General features: G+C 36.0%; 1 long non-coding RNA gene across 1 annotated transcript in view; it reads left to right on the forward strand.

Annotated features, from left to right (window-relative positions):
• Window positions 1-10,545, forward strand: part of LOC108579835 — a 111,132-nt gene extending 100,587 nt beyond the window's left edge. The window contains exon 3 of the long non-coding RNA XR_001891471.1: window positions 10,490-10,545. This is a non-coding gene — a long non-coding RNA (uncharacterized LOC108579835). The remainder of the gene's footprint in view (window positions 1-10,489) is intronic.
• Window positions 10,546-11,301: the final 756 nt, after the last annotated feature.

Below are 11,301 nucleotides of genomic sequence, written 5' to 3' on the forward strand. Positions count from 1 at the left end.
CTATGATTATTTCTTTCTGACCTATTCTCGTTCTTTCTTCATTCCGATCTATTTTTGTCACACCGAATTTCGTTCGGTATCGGGCGCCGTCATTATTTCATGCGAATCACTTCTTTCGCCTTTCCGTGTGCGAGTTTTTTTCTTTCTTTTTGGTTGAAAAGGAACAAAGGTCGTGGTTATTTTTCACGCCCGCCTTAGTGCCCGGCTACTGGGTTTGTTTGAAATGTTGATCGTGGGCTTGAATTTAACATGAAGAGAACCGGTTTCTATCGTGACAATAACGTAAAGCTCTATCTTCGTTTGTGTCTTATTGAAACTCATGGTGCTGGGAATCGTTAATGTTACGGACGAATAAATCACTCCTCAAAAGCCGTGCAGTTTTTGTACAATATAACACGGTCGACGGTGTTAAGTGTTCGGAGTATTTATCGTGTATCGACGTAAAACACTTTCGAAACAGAAACAACGAAATGTTGAGAAAAGTATTTCTAAATAAAACATGTACTCGTTTCGCGAGAAGATGTTTTTTACGAAATGATTGGAAGGCGAGTTTGTTCTCAGCAACAATAATTGCTACTTCATTGTACCGTGTGATACGGTATTTTAATTATCATCGGCGCCTGTTAGAAATTCTTCAAGCGTAAGTTCTTTTGTCCACAATGAATTCATTCTATTCTTCGCATTATCGCGAGCGCTCATTACTCTCTTTAATTATTTTCATCTTGCGTATCCAAGCTGTTATCGTTGGGTCGCCTTAATTAACGAGTCTATGGTATATCACGTGAAGGGTGTGAGCGTACCTTCGATTCATTTTCAGGCTCGAATCAGTTTCACTGCGCTCGTTGTCCTTCCTCATCCTTTCACTGTGCCTAGTTTCGAACGCGGCGCGGCGACAGATTGTGCTTCTTGGATGACGGAAACTTTCGAGAAGATCCTTCGAGAAGAAAAAGAGAATATCTAATTGCAGAATACGTAGTTGCTTGTATTCGAGAATATTATACGCTTTGCATTTAATTTCAATCTTTTCTGAGATGTTGTCATAAACTTGTTTAAACAAACACACTTGTTTGCGCGAAAACTTCCCACACCTTTGTTCATCCAAACTATTTTATTTCCTCGTTCATTTCAGAGCTTTGCCAAGAGGCACTGTTTATCTTCTGAAGCACATATAATGTATAAACAACAAATCTTCCATTCTTAGCATGAAAACTTACACAAATGATGCTCTCCCGAAACAATTCCATCACATTAACTTCAACCGATGAAATTTTTTACCGCAATATAAACTAGAACACCCATACTGTCTTTTTGGTTTTAACTAAATTGAAGTTAGAAACTTTGTGTTAGAGACGAATGAAAAATTATCACGGTCTAAGCAGTGTTTACCCTACATACGCTCCCGTTCATAAGTATTAGGACATCCATTATGTTCGTACTGAAATTATTATACGATTCAACCCTTAATTACAGACATCTGTGTAAGGCGTTACCACAAACGTGTAATCTCTCAGACTACTTTGACAATTTTATTTATTAAATCACCGTGTTGTAATAATAAATCTGATATAATTATTTTATTTAACGATGTTATGTGTTTTCACAATATTTTATAAGAACAGTATGTTTATAATGTTGTATAAAAAATTAGGATTTCTTTTTCTAAGGAAATAGCGTACCACTTGCTGTCAATAGAAGCTACTCAAACGTTAGGATTTCCAAAATTGTCCACATATGTAGATGTAACAGTGAAATAAAAATTCGAACTCGTCTCTGAGCCAAGTGGTCTGTAGTTAAAGGGTTAAATTGTATTTTTTCAATCTGTATTCTTTATGTTATAACATTCCAGGCTGAATAAGTTTTTGTGTCCTGAATATGTTAAGTGTCCTAAAACTCACGAAGGGGAGAAATGCGCGCACGGTTCCCTGACATTCTCCATTTTCAATAACGAATCTTCTCCGAGATCTGAAAATGAAAATCTTCGTTCGTGTTTCCTACTTCGGATTTGCCATCTTTTGTCCACCAATACCTTACACTTCCTTCAGCCTCTTTCTCTTTCCTGGAAAGAGCAACGTTACCTTTTAGCTTTCTTCTGGTCTACTGCGACTCTACCTACCGGTCCCGTGCAGCTGTCCCTTCCAAGACTTTTCACGGATGCTCGAAAGCAGGAGCGTTTCACCGCCACGTAGGAAACACAAGGCTGAATCGTCGCTCGTGGAACTTTGCAGTCGACGAAAGTTTCAAGTTCCGAACTAGCGGAGAAATTCTCTTAGTAACAATAAGACCGATTATCCCGACCGGCTGGGTTGAAACGTTCGATCCTGGCGGATGGCAGAAGCGCTTACGCTGTTCCCCATGGATCTGCCTTCAGCTGAGATCAGAAAGAGAGAGAGTGTTCGATGCTGGAACACAATAAATCGATCCCCGTTTTACCTTCTTTAATTCAGTCGATTCTGTATCCCATCGGATGTGATAAATAATTGACACCAAATTTAAAAGCAAGTTGTGTTACCATAGTCTAAACATTTAAAGTTCTCATGTTTGTTTACGGCTTTATTGTGCCTTTCGGTTTATCAACAGTGTTAGGACCATTCACTGGACAAGTTTACGACAAAACCATCTATTAGGACATCCTCAAAGTATTAGGTCTACAGGAAAGTTCTGTTCGTTTTTGAATTAAAAGAAAATAATACATTTATTAATATTTACTGAACAATATAATTTCCACCGTTACCAATGACCTCTTACCAGCGTGATGCTAATTTGTGGATTCCATTTCTGTAGAATGACTCATCTGTGGATCTTGAGATGACATTATCGGACAGAACTTTCCGGTAGATCTAATATGTACCCACGGTTTTAAGCCGTTCATTTTGAAAACATATCTCTATTGAAATTGAACATTTTTATTTAAAGTAATGTAGGATGTGAGATAAGAATGTTTGGACCGAGCGATAGTCGGATCGAGTGAGGAGCGAGTGGAGAGTGTTTGGACCGAATGACAGTTTTTCTAAATGAAATGAAGCGTGACAACAGTGTGACAGAGTGTGTGAGTGAGTATGAAGGACAAGAGCGAATGTCAAAGACGAAGGGTGTTCAGAAATAAAACTACATTCCTATCAAACAACAAAGACCACTTAAATAATATACCTACAGTCATTTCTACAACGTTCGTTACACTTTTGCCAACGTATCAGAAGAGCATTAATTCCGCGTATATAAAAATCCGAATCCCTAAACGAGAGAAACTGCTGAAAGGCATTTTCAATATCCCCCTGTTTTCTAAATTGTTCTCGTACAAGGAGATTGTGAAGTGAGTGGAAATGTGAAAATCGGTTGGAGTTAAATCAGGGGAATATGAGGGATAAGGCAGAACTTCAATACCCAGTTTATGTAATTTTTGTACAAAAGAATAGGGCCTTCTCTGTTAACCAGAGCTGGTTGCAGTATCTTCAGATTTTAGTATGACTTATGCAGCGATAGTGGTACCCAGTCTTAGGAAACTAGTAAATTAATTCCGAAGTAGACCACCAATCTGTTAGCATAACTTTTTCCAGGTGTAAACTAAGTTTGGCTCGTGGAGGTTCATTTGCGTCTTTCTTTCTCTTCGAGAAAAGATGAAGTAAGTTGCAGTGCTTACGAAACGTCGGAATACTCTTTCCATAAGAACACAACCTACACCCGAAAACCTCCACAATAATTAAATCTTTGATTTAACTATTTCACCTCGTTCTTTGACACGCAACTGTACTTTCACTCACTTCCTTGAACGCCCTGTGATTCACTCTGCCCGTTTGGTTATCAGCACCTCGCTGTTTCCCCGGCGATTCGTTCGACAGGAGTCAATCTCTCGTTTATCCACTCACGCACGTGTGACGACCGGTCCCTAGGTCAACGACCGAATGTATAACTAAGGACGATCAGCTGATGGGTCGACAACCGTGGCTGTCGCCCATGCCTATAACGAAAGAATCGGCCGAATGGACTGTCGACAGGTGCCAATGTCACAGTACTTGAATTTTAATTTAGTAATTCTAATTTAAATTCAAAAGGGGTGCACGTCGATTCACGAGGCTCTAAATTTATTTATAGTGGTCAAGAGAATTTCAATTATACCGTATCCGTCAACCTGTGATGATCTTGCGGTCAAGCAAAACTTGCTTTTAGAAGATTAAAGGAGGTGTGTTCAATTCTGACACGTCGTCGAGGATCGGTGGATGATGTAGCGACTGTGTGATCGCCTGAACTTTTGCCTTTTAACTTTCAATTCGTTCTGTCTGTCTCGTTGGCGCTTTGCCCCGTTCAGCCCTCGCATTTCCCCTTCCAAATGTCGCGTTTGGGTCCCTTGACGGGGGTCAGTTTTGGGTGAGAGGCCGACTCCCACTCACGTTCGGGCCTTGGTCACCGCCCAACGCCAACCACTCACCCTCAAGGAGGGGGTGTTTTGCGTGAAGTACGCGTCACCTGGGCTTATGGGAAAAACCCAGGGTAACGGTACCGCTCGCTCGCGAGAATGTGCCTAGGCTCGCGCGGGTTTATACGAAGGAGATGCACGAAGAAACTCCAAATTCTCCGTTTTTATGAGAGGTTTGGAGCCCTCCTGACAATAAGGAATAATTAACGAACGAAAACATTAAACGCGTATTCAAACCTTAATCTGAAAAATAGCAGAGAGTCGCATCCGTATCGTAAACCTGGTCTAACCTAAGTATCCTTAAGAAGGTGAAAGCAGATAAATATACTAAAGAGTATAGATGTTTACTTATTAGTGACATTAAGGTCTCTTGAAGGTCAGTTAGACTTCTTAAAATATATAACATAATATATTTAATAATAAAATATAAACATAAATAATTAATGCAAAGTAAACATATTACAATAGCATATTGAATGGTCATGAAACTAAAAAAAAAAACTTTTTTCCTGTTAATAGCAAAATCTTTAGAAAATAAAGGAATAGAAAATGTTCCATTAGAACATTTCTAGTGATATAGATATAATTTATAACTAATAATACACGAAATTCAGATTTATTGCAATTTATACTTCTTCTATTATTGCTAGGTCAAATTCTTATATTCTGTTTTTATTCAAGTTCACGCAATATATAATTCCGAAAATTTGATTTTTTATCGTATACGTTTGTTAGTTATTCTTTCATTTTATAAACTGATTCGTTTATCGTTTCATTCATCGACACAGAGTGATGAATTTGTATGCAAAGAGGTATCAACACCATCCATTTCCAGTAAAATATAGCAATTGAAATTGATTTCCTATGGTTGTTGTTTATACATAAATATTCAATATTTATAAAGTGCCAATCCAAAATTTTGTAAAATTGGATAAAATAGTCTGTTTATTACGTTTATTTGTATAACTTAAAATGTATTCCATTGTTATTGAACAACTACAGAAATTCGCACAGTAATTGCTGCATGTTAAAATTAGTTATCAAAAACACATATCTGTTATTTTAACGAAACTTGAAGTTTTCACGTGTTATTCGCGATTTTTGAAAATGTGACAAAAATTTTAATACATGTTTCATGATACTATCGTGAAATCAAGGAAATCGTGAAATGCAAATAGGACCGCCTAATCGATATTTTCCCGAGATAGTTCTCAGCATTGAGCGAAACTGTGTCAGAAATTTAACAGCGGGCTGACGATGAACGTAAGAAAACTTCGGACTCCGTATAATGAATGAATTTACATAACCTCAATTAAATGGGAATTGGGCGAATGCAAAGTGGCTGTGAAAGTACTCATTTCAGCATTTAAAAAAGTTCCATCTGGCCGCTATGCTACCCCGAAGGGTTTCGTAGGAAAATTTGATTAAACTGAGAATCTAAAAGTACAAAGGATCTGTGTTAGGGCTTGTGGTTGATTGATGTCTTTCAGTCTTGGTTTTTGCACATGATGTGCCGAGTATGACAAAATCGAAGAATCATTGTAATATATGTAACGTTTTATTAAACTCAACACTTAGAGGAATGTAGCCATTTTGTTTATCGAATGTCACTCTTCACAAATTCCATCGCAACAGAAAAAGATTTTTATGGGTATCCAGTCATATATTTACACTCAATTTAAGACCACTTTTATATTTCTAACGCTATGAACAATTTTCAATACGGAAGTAACATTAAGAAGACATAAATTGTACATAATATGGAACACCGACATTAGGTGCAATATTTTCATAGAAAACCAACCAAAAATAGATTTATTCTTCTTTGGTTATAAAATCACATTTTAAAAGAATCGCATTAAAAAATAGCTATTTACAATAATCGCAAATCCAGGTATGAAACTCTGCACCAGCATAATCGTCATGTACCCAGAGATCGCATACTGAGCACTTTATCTCTCCATCAGAGTCCTGTGAAAGAAATCTTTGGCACAATAAACATTCTACATCCGTAGAGTAAGGAACTGATTGACCTATCGTAATGTCAGATTCACTATCTCTGTCAAATTGAATTCCATAATATATTCCATAAATTGAATGGGTGTCCATATAAGGAATTTTACAAAGCTAAAAACACGGTATTCGGTTACGAGTATGACAGGAATGTCAGCAACAATAAAAAAACACAAATAAGCATGGGAAAATAATAACAAATACGAAAAGACACGTCTTTGTACACCTTCAAAAGTTTTCGAATAGCAACAAAATAAAACGATCCTGTCACGACATTAACGTTCGCTCGACTGATAAACCCCAACGTGTGGGGTACTAAAATAAGTGAGACAGTCTATAGCCATTTGACGGATATTTATTTGTCAGGTTTTTAAAAACAGCTCTAGTCCATATTAGGTACGTAGTATTCCATATTTAGCTACTTTTCTCTAACACTAGTGTTCCGTCCTTAGGCGATCATAAATTAAGTCCTTTGCTGTCTTAGCGCTAAGGTTCCTTAAAATTTGAAAAAAAGAAAAAAACGTCGTTCCACAAATTTTTCCTACCATTTTGGTAAGATCATTATGTCGTCGTTATAGAATTTCCTTGGATTTTCGTTAAAATATTTTCCGCTTTCGACACGAACTTACAAGATGACTTAATATAAGTAAAATGTCACAAAACCTAACTGCCGAACACCGAAGAATTTGTATAATTTCCAACAAATACGGTAATAGGTAAGAAAGAATGATTCGTCGTGAGTGGATAAGACAGCATAGTTATCGGTAGGATGAGGAAAGGTGTAACGGCTTCTTGTTCCATATTTAGAAGAATGCGTAATGGAGTTCCGGTCACGCAGTACGTACCGTTTGATGCAATTGAAGACACGCTGTATGCATTTGATTGACTGAACAACATTTAACAGATTTCAACTTGTTTACTATTCGAACCGATGTGATGGAACCTAGATTTTTTTGTGCAAATGTGATCAATCATAGATCGTAACGTAATACGCGGCTTATGAAGAAATTTTTAAACGAGATAACGAGATGCCATGAAAATGATGTATGATATACCGGGCGACGAGGAAATAGATGGCCAAACGGTACTGGTACCGTATTTTACTGTTCCTAAGGATAAGAAAAGGTCGTATAAACATCAGATACAAACACTGATTGATTTTCTGGGTCGGATTCTGACTTAACGTCAGAACCAAATATGCAATTCTTATATTTATATACACTTTAAGAACTAAGCAATATACAGAGTGTACCACGTAACTTTATCATTTAAAATATTTCCGTTGTATTTGAAATTTCGTACAAGTGTTTGCTCCAAAAGTTGCATAGTTTTATGAGAGCAGTGTATAATAACAATAGGTTCATTTCGTTACGAAGGGTTAACAGGGTAAGAATGTCAACTTTGTTTCTCTAAATGAAATGCTATATTTTATTTATTTGTACATGACAGCCATCTTGAAGACCAATTCAACGACCTGTAACGCTAAATCCTTCAAGGTTCTGTTTAACTTAGGGTGCCGCTGTGAAGTAATATTCTACTTAATCTTCGACTCTTGAGAACGCTTCACTTGCTTATCTAACATGTTGCAAGTGTCATGGAAAGTTCACTTGAACACAATTGTTCGCTCTGTTTACACGACCTTGGCTGACCTTGAAGGATTTAGTGTTACATGTCGTTGAATTGGTCTTCAAAATGGCTATCATGTGCAAATAAATAAAATATAGCATTCCATTTAGAGAAACGAAGTTGACCTTCTTATCTCGTTAATCCTTTGCAACGAAATGAAACAATTGTTATTATACACTGGCCCCCATAAAACTATGCAACTTTTGTAGCAAACATTTGTACGAAATTTCAATTACAACGGAAATATTTCATATGGCAAAGTTACGCAGTACACCCTGTACAATTGATTTTTCAAATTGTGAACAAATTCCAGGTCATGATTTTTGTTCCTAAAACCCATACACTCAAAACACTGTGCCTGAAAAAATTAACTAATTATTAATACTATCAGAAAATTATTGAAAAACTGTATCGTGTTCGCCGTTGAGATATTAATCTTCGCTATATTAATATAAAAACCTGAAATTCAACGGAAATTAATTTCTCACAACTGTCGATACGTGTAACTTGAAAAAGAGGCATTGATGTGGATATTAGTTCTTTTTCTGCGCCTCGATGGTTCCCAGGGTGTACGGATTCAGTTTAACGTTTATTTCTTCGTTTCAAGCAGCAACACCGATCCACACATACACGCGAGTTCGTATAAACATACTGAAAGAGAACCGCGAGCGGTTACGTGAAGACGCTCGTGGTATCTTTCACAGATCGTTGATTCCTTTGTGCCACCGGCAATTTCGTTACTCGCATGAAAACAATACACTTGTACGGCGAGCTGTGTATTAACGATTACTGTATTGCGAGATTAAAGATTCACCGAGTGTTACAAATTGAATCGAAAGATGACGCGGATAGAGTACACGGGGATGGTGTAAAAATAAATGAAATCACGTAAAACTGAATTTACTGAACTGGACCTAACCGAAATCGACTGTCCACTTTATTGCTTGTCAGTCGGAACGATTTCTGTATCCACGTTCTGGATGTGATCGCCACACTTTCCCGGGCTTATGTCCTTTTGGCGATTGTTACTATGTTGTTAGGTGCGCGTGTATAATTTTTTTGCGACGAAATAGAGCGAAATATGTTGCTATTGTAAGATTCACCTTAAAAACGTGGAAAATAAATTTATTTGAGTGGATGTTATTGAAATTAGAGTAAGTTGATTTTTGCCTTCATTGGGAGACTTGCGTGTTAATTTACTGACAAATATGATCAAGGGCTTATTGCATAATTTGACTTTGTAACATTGATATTTAATATTGGTATATATTTAAAGTGACCAGACGTACTGATTTTAATGTTTTTACACTGATTTAAATTTTGCAGTGGATATTCTACTGATTTTAAGAAAAATAACTCTAAATGTGCAAAAAGAATGTACATAATATATAATTAAAGTAATTGCACATCTTTTATGTATTCCTGGTGTAAATACACCAGTTGAAAGAGTTTCTAATAGTAAGTGAAATTTGGCCAATGAAAAAAATCAATTAGGGTTAGATGCTTTGAAAAAAAATATCAATTGCGGAGTACAACATTAGTAAATAACGAAGAATCATTGAAGATGATTTCTTTTTCAAATAAATATGCGTAACTATTGTTTAAGTATTAGGTACTTAAGTATTAAGCGATATTTAATAATAAAAATATAGAAAGTTTGATTTGTTTATTTCTTCTAATTCGTTAAATATAATAATTAAATTGAAATGTAATTTTATTTTACTAAAAATGTGCTAAATTGGCCTTCAGAAAGTCTGATCAGTTTATATATAACATATACTTTATAATTTGTCCCATGTACACTACCGGCCAAAAGTTTGGAATCACCACCCAATTTTCATCAGTACTGAATCTGCTACTAATTTTTCATAGACCTGATATTGATATTGTGGAGATAAATAGCAATTTATCTCATATCGATTGATTTGAATGATACAAAATTCGTTAAAAAATTCTTAAAGCTGCTGAATTTTTTCTGTGAATTTCTGTGTAACTTCCAATGCACAGTGATTCCAAACTTTTGGCCGGTAGTATACATACCTGTATAATTTTTAAAATTGTATTTCAAAGATTTTATTACAAAATATTCGCGTTATATTTCACGTACCAAATACATTTTTCTGGATATTGTTGAATTAGTTTACAGTAATCTCAAGAAATATATATTTTTAATTTAATTTCTACATTAACTTCGTGATCATTAGGCAAAAATGATCTATAATAAAGTTATACGCAACAATTGTAATATGAAAGAAATTTTTATTAAATTATTATTTCAGTATGACAAGTGGAACATATTTCTCGAATAAACATAAAATTTAAAATGGGTCACAACTTATGCAATTTTTTCTTTCTGCAATAAGTATTTAAAAAAAAACACTCTATCCCGTTTGTATCTAACTGAACTTCATGTAACAATTAATCATACACATTTTACAGATGGATACAACGGAAAACTGCAGAACTACCAACCGAAACGAGAACCCGTTACGTCCATGCGTCTTCGAAAGGGTAAGTGAAAAATGTAATAAAGGAGAGAGGACGTTAATAGGCAAGTAAGAGCATTACCGCATGTTGATGTTCATTTCGTACAGACTAAAGGTGTAGATTAAATGCAACTCATTGCCTATACGATTCTATTCAATCAACTGATGTTTAACTAAGTATTACTTCAACATATTATTAATATTAACGGTTTTAATAATTTGTTAACTTCCTAAGTAGATACATAAATAGATTTGCAGTGACTTTGTTTTTACATATCGTTAACTAATTTTTAGGAATTCCAGAAGAATATTTATAAGAGAAACAAAATAAAAATTTACTTTTTCCTACACGTATTTCAAGTATTATTCATTTCTCTATTAAGCAATTTTAATTTAGGTACATTTGTTTTCAAACTTGTATTATAAAAGTTCAATTTAGAGCCTTATATGTAAATGTCTGCAATGTGTATATACAGGGTGTTGCCTCTCAAGAAATCGCGACGAACCCTCGGTCTGGCGGATTATCATCATAAACATGTGCAATTGCACTTGGCCGCCAGACCGAGGTACCGGTCCTCTCGCGCGTACCGTACCCCCCGTGGAGAGGTCACCTGCGCGGTGGAAAGTCACGCGGCAACCCCTGGGAGAAACCCAAAAATGGGGGTTTTCTAATGTTAAGCAACAATCCCCTTCCCTTGGAAAGAGCTGCGTCCCACCTAAACAACCTCCTCCAATGAGGAGTCAGCACCTACAACCCCCAGAAGA

This window comes from Habropoda laboriosa, unplaced genomic scaffold (assembly GCF_001263275.1).
Source record: "Habropoda laboriosa isolate 0110345459 unplaced genomic scaffold, ASM126327v1 scaffold39, whole genome shotgun sequence".
Classification (NCBI taxonomy): Eukaryota; Metazoa; Arthropoda; class Insecta; order Hymenoptera; family Apidae; genus Habropoda; species Habropoda laboriosa.